The sequence below is a fragment of the Eretmochelys imbricata genome, chromosome 1, assembly GCF_965152235.1.
Source record: "Eretmochelys imbricata isolate rEreImb1 chromosome 1, rEreImb1.hap1, whole genome shotgun sequence".
In the NCBI taxonomy this organism is placed as follows: domain Eukaryota; kingdom Metazoa; phylum Chordata; order Testudines; family Cheloniidae; genus Eretmochelys; species Eretmochelys imbricata.
In genome coordinates this window covers 206,574,925-206,580,555 of record NC_135572.1, presented here as the reverse complement: position 1 = coordinate 206,580,555, position 5,631 = coordinate 206,574,925, and the positions used below count along the sequence as shown (strand labels likewise).

The 5,631-nt window shown below is 47.0% G+C and overlaps 1 long non-coding RNA gene across 1 annotated transcript; it reads right to left on the bottom strand.

Annotated features, from left to right (window-relative positions):
- Positions 1-442: 442 nt before the first annotated feature.
- LOC144259160 (uncharacterized) lies at positions 443-5,192 on the bottom strand. The gene is made up of 3 exons (XR_013344828.1): positions 4,835-5,192; positions 1,550-1,696; positions 443-869 (listed from the first exon to the last, which is right to left on the bottom strand). It is a non-coding gene; the product is annotated as an uncharacterized LOC144259160 (long non-coding RNA).
- Between the last annotated feature and the right edge of the window lie 439 nt (positions 5,193-5,631).

The following is a 5,631-nucleotide window of genomic DNA, read 5'->3' as shown; positions in this document are numbered from 1 at the left end:
GCTCTGGCACACTGTGCATTGGTTAGATTAAATCCAAATCAAGCTTTTTCTGCAACAATATCCCTTTTTCTTTGTTCAACCTGTCATCTGTGCACTGGTTTATAAAATTCTACATTGATTTATATAAAAAATCCTCAATGACTGACCCTGGGATATATAAGTGGGAATTGCTGCAGTGATCTGAAGTCAAAGTAACAATGGTTTGGGTACTCTGATCTATCTTGTCAGCCAGGTAAGCTTTCCATTGTCATAGACAGTCCCTTACACCAAAAAATCACAACAGTATTCAGGTTACTCCCAGTCCCAAAGGACTAGTCACTTACCCAATGTCAGTTGTGTCTTAGATCTCTCCCCAAAGACAATGCTTGTAGCTGATCCTATAACTATCTAAAGATTTATTTTATTGGAAAAGGAAATGAGTTATTTACAAGATTAAAGGAGGTAAACATAGATACACACAAATGAGTTCCAATCTTAAGTTTAAAAAAGTAATAGAAGATTCTACAATAAGCAAGTTCTCTATGTCCTTTAGGGCTAACCCAGGCCAAGCACTGGGGATCTTTTGCTTATGTTCAAATCCTTGCCCCTCAGATTTGAAGCAGTGTAAAAGATGCACTTCTTCCTTGTCAGGAAGGGCTTTTTATTCCTTGCCCTCTTCTGCTTTGAGTTGTCAATTCAGTTGTTGGCAGCAATTTGCTTGTACAGCTCCTCTTTGTGGGGTGCGGGTGGGGGGGCAATCAACAAAATCTTTTGTCCTCTGATGTTTCACAATGGTTCGTCTGGTGCTGAAGGGCCTCCCTTGGTTGGGCAGAAGATACCAGTTTCCAACAGGAGATGTTATTTCACACTTGCTAGTGCTTCTCTCCTGTCTGGTGATTTACAGTTAACAGAGAAAACCTCTTACATATTACCTTATACATGGGCGGCGGGTATCATAGGCATGGGAAGGCTCTGCCTTCCCAAACAGCCTGATGTGTCCCCACCCATGCTCAGGCCCCATCCTGCCTTCTGTAAGGCTGTTCCCTTTGTGCCAGAGGCTGGGGCAGGCAGGCTGGGGGCTGCGGTGCACCCCTGGGCATGCCACGCCATCCATCCTCCAGGCGCTGGGGCCACGCTGCCTACCTGTCTGTCCACCCAGCGCTGGGGCTAGAGCTGGCAGTTCAGCCTGGAGGCAGCTTCAGGGGAGAGGGGGCCGGCCTGCCAGGGGTCAGACCGGGCAGCGTAGCCTGGGGAGGCTGGGGCCGTGCTGTCCGGCACTCGGGGGCTGGGGCTGCCCTGCCTGGTGTGGGAGGGGGCGGAGCTGGGGGCACTAGCCTGGGACAGGGGACAGTGGCCACAGTGGGGGCTGGGCTTCGGTGGGCATGGAAGGGGCGTGGCCTTGGGCAGAAGAGGCACGGCGGGGCTAGCCAGGGGTTCACCCACTGCCCATGACCTTATATCATGGGATACAGATGTTATAAGTGAGATTAATGCATGCAGCAACTCACACACATTTCTTAAAAGCTTAACACATTCTTATAATTCTAATACCATTTTTAACAATACTAACCCACAGGTGAGCCAGACGGCTTCCAGCTATGTAATGGTCAGTATTCAGTTGAGACTGAGGGGTCTTGGCATGAGCTGTCACTTGGTCTGCCACATCACAGCTGGATTCTTGAAAGAGCAGAATTGTGTTGGTATTTGAATGGGATATCTCAGAAGGAAAAAAAATTCTGTGTCAGATTGTGGCAGGGGTGCTGCTACAGAAGCCCTTAATCAGCTCCTTCCATTCCTGCCCCAATCAGGGAGACTGAATTAGGGTTGGGGAAACTGCCCTATGTTTGCCTAGTAACTGACCACACCTGCCAGCCTCATTAGCAGGAGCTAGCTATAAGGCTGGAAGGAAGTGAGAGAAAGGGACTAAGAGTGGGAGGTCAGGTTCAGAGGGAGTAGGAGCCTCCTAGTCTGTTGCTGGCCAGACCTGTGGTAGGCCAAGCAGTTGTAAAGCCTGTATATAGTTGGAAACTGGGGGTGGGAAACTGAGCATGAATAAAGAACATGGGTGTTGCACTAGACTGAAGTGTCCCTGATTAATGGAGGAGAGGGGCCAACGGCTTGAATCTGGAGGGGTGCTGTGGGTACCTCGTTGCACACATGTACAATTTTTGTCCATAAGCCTTTTAATAATAGGCTCAAATGGGACAACTACTGAAACAGTAGCTTCTCTTTTCACTTAAGAGGTAGCCCTCCTGCTTTTTGGATGCAGAGGTGTGGGGCTTAGTTCCATGCTGGAATGGATACCTCACAAATACAGATAATCCTGTGTAGATGTTTTAATTTACTGGGAGCCAGATTCTCAGATGATGTGAATCAGAATCTACACCAATTACACTAGCTGAGAACCTGCTCTTAGGTTCTGTGGCAATATGAGCCTTGATCATCTAAAATAAAACGTAATAATCATAAGTCAAATCATGAGACCCTTTTTCAGTTTTCACCCAGTTCTTCCTTACACATTGAAGTCCATAAGAGTTTTGCATGAGGAAGGATCCCAGAATCTGGCCATATTTCTGACCAAAGGGAATTAATTTTTATATCGAGGAAGCTAGCAGTGCAGTGGAGAAAACAAAGGAACGTCATGAAGGAAAGGCCATCTACATGCCAATGAACCTGATTTGCATTTAGGCTACAGTTGTGAAGATACATCGCTGTTAAATAGCAGCTAGAAGAAAAGTCTGAATTTTGCACTCACCTCATCTATTGTTATGAGCAAATAAATAATGATCTGCCACCCTTCTGTCCCTCTTCTACAACTGCTAACTGCACTGGACTCATTTCTGGTTGTGCAGCGGAAGCCAATTAAAAATGTTGCCCATGCTAATTGAATAAGGATGCTTGAATAGAAGTATGACCTCATATCTAAAATGGTAATGAGGGCTGTTAAAACCCCACAATAAAGAATTAAAGAGGAAATAGAAGCTAAGGTGATGAGGAGAACCATTGGAGAGTGACATGATGTAGTACCCGGCAGCCAGAGCGCTGCGAGAGAGAAAAAATTTAGAGATGTTAGACTTTTAATCCTACTTAATAAATAGACTGGTCCAGTGTCGATAGCTAAACTGTCACTCAGACTCCCATTCAGCAAAGCACTTACGCATATTCATAGGTCCATAGATTTCAGAGCCAGAAGGGACCATTGTGATCATCTAGTCTGACCCCCTGTACAACACAAGCCATAGAACTTCCCCCAAATAATTCCCAGAGCAGATCTTTTGGTAAAACATCCAATCTCGATTTAAAAATTGTCAGTGATGGAGAATCCACCACAACCCTGGGTAATTGTTCCAATGGCTAATTAATCTCTGTTTAATTTTATGCTTTATTTCCAGACTGAAATTATGTTTAATTTAAGCATGCGAGTAATCTCTTCCCTGTTAAATAAAGCACTTAAGACCATACTTAAATTGCATTAAATTTCAGGTGATTGTGTTGCTGCTTGTGTTATTCCTTTGTTTATTTAATGAATTTGTTATTTGCTGGAATGAGATGAATCCCCAAGAAGTCAGCTGCAGCCCCCATGGAAGGATCCAGTATATGGGCCTCCGAAGAAGGGCTCTTTCTGGTGTGCTTGTTCAAGCCACTGGTAAGACCTCATTTGGAATACGGTGTACAATTCTAGTCACCCATGTTTGAATTTAAATTGGAACAGTTGCAGAGAAGAGCTACTAGGGTAATCAGGGGAATGGAGGGCCTGTCTTATGAGAGGAGACTGGAAGAGTTTGGCTTGTTTAGACTAGCAAAAAGAAGGTAAAGGGGGTATGATTTCTCTCTAGAAGTACAGTAGGGGTAAATACCATGGAGGGTGAGATGCTATTTAAGTTAACTGACAATGCTGGCACCAAAAAAATGGCTATACGCTGGCCACGAACAAATTTAGACAGGAAATGTAAAGGTTTCTAACAGAGGGGTGGAGTTGTGGGAGCAAACAATATAATTCATTTTAAGAAGAGCTGGACAAATTTGTGAGAGCAGTTGTATGCCAGGGTTGCTTGTGATGGTGGGGGGACAGGCCCAACAACCCAGGGCTCACGTCCGGTTCATGGCCCTGTGCCCCTAAGTGTCATGCTTCAGGGGTCCAGCTGTTTTTCCCCAATGTATTCTGAGAGGGCAAGTTTTAAATATATTCTTCCTCAGAAGGATCAGGGATGACGATGGCTGGAGATGGGACACTGGGCAGGGCAGCCAGGGCTCTGGGATGGCACAGAGTATTCGCTTTCTCTATTCTCAAGCTCATGCTTGGCTGACTGGTTCTTGCTCACATGCTCAGGGTCTAACCGATCGCCATATGTGGAGTCAGGAAGGAATTTTCCCCCAGATCAGACTAGCAGTGACCTTGGGGGGTTTTCACCTTCCTCTGCATTCTGTGGGTATAGGTCTCTTGCAGGATTATCTGAGTATATCTGACTGAATCATTTCCCTGCCATTTCAGGGGCCTCCATTTCAGGGGCCTCAAGCACTGGTGCACCTTGCTCCCTTCTATTCTGTACCTGGAGCCCGTAATAATCTAGTCTCCTATGGATCTTATTTTCTTTGGTCTCATTTCCATTGTTGGGTTTAGTGGTAGGTGCTGGGTGGCGTTGTGACAGATTTTCGTTACCAGTCTGCCTGGGGCCACAGTTGATCAGGCTGGGGCCACAGGATCTTTTTGGGGAGGAGATGACGAGGCACACCAAGTGTCTAAATTTAAAAGCTTTATTAATAAAATAATAAAATAACAACAGAGAGTGTTGGGAACACTCCCACGTCACTCAGTGGAAGAAAGAAAGCGTTAATGCCCCAAGCCCTAACTCACTTTCATACTCACACAGGCACGACCCAGACTGGCCAAGTCTGGGTGTAATGTCAGAAGAAGGGGGGTGGGAGGTGGACGGGAGTGCTGTCCTGGGCCCAGGCCGTCCAAGGATCTGCTGTGCTCTCCGAGTTGCTCCAGCTCTCAGGAGGGTTTTAAGTCCTGGACTCCTTGGGGGGACGGGGAGGGGACAGGCGGGGAGGTAGTCCACTCAGGGACCTCTGCTTCTGGTGCTCTTTGTGCCAGTCCAAACCGGCTTGCTGTGGCCTCCTCGGTTTCCCAAAACATCCCGGCTCCGGAGACTTTGTTTTCCCTTCTATTGGCCTTTGCTTTCGCCATCTCATTTGCTCTCACTGTTCTCGCTGCTATCTCTGCAGCTCTGCTCAACTTAGTTCTCCTCTTCTCACGGCTGGGCAGCTGCTGATTTCTCGTCAAGCCTGTGACCTTGGGCCGGGGCCAGCGTCTTATCTTCACATGGAGCTAGCTGAAGTGTTGAGTTAACCCGTTCTCTGCTCTTCTTCTTTCTCCCCCCCAGCCTCTCGTATTCTGCAAAGGGAACTTCCACTCTCCACTCACACATCTTTGACCCTCCCCAAAATGCTTTGCGATGCTTGCAACAGTGTTAGCCACATACAATGCTGATCTGCCTTCCCTGGAGACTCCCTGAGGGATGGGGGGCCATTGGGGTGTGACAGCGTTGGTGGCCTGTGATACACTGGATGTCAGCCCAGATGACCTAGTAGTCCCTTCTGGCCTTCAACTCCATGACTCTGTTCTTTCCTTCCTGCACCAGAATGAAA